We start from the raw sequence: 287 nt of genomic DNA on the forward strand, positions 1-287 counted from the left end.
CTGATTGGGATTTGTACCTCATGTCACATTCTTCAGATTTGAGAGGATGAATAGTCTCATTAAGGACTGATAATGGTCCTGTTCTTGGTTTTGTTTTTTACGTGGGCTTGGTCTGGTGGTGTATTGTTCTTTTTTGTGGTGTGTTCTCTTCCCTTCCCTTCCCTTTCTTTGTGAGTATCTTTATTGACGGTGTGTTTTTACTATGAATTTCTCTTCTTCTGTGGTTCTTTGGATAGTTCATTATACCCCAAGAACAAGAAGGCTAACTCCTGACATGATGTTGTCGC

The sequence above is a fragment of the Trypanosoma theileri genome (assembly GCF_002087225.1).
Source record: "Trypanosoma theileri isolate Edinburgh chromosome Unknown TM35_Tth_74_V1, whole genome shotgun sequence".
In the NCBI taxonomy this organism is placed as follows: Eukaryota; Euglenozoa; class Kinetoplastea; order Trypanosomatida; family Trypanosomatidae; genus Trypanosoma; species Trypanosoma theileri.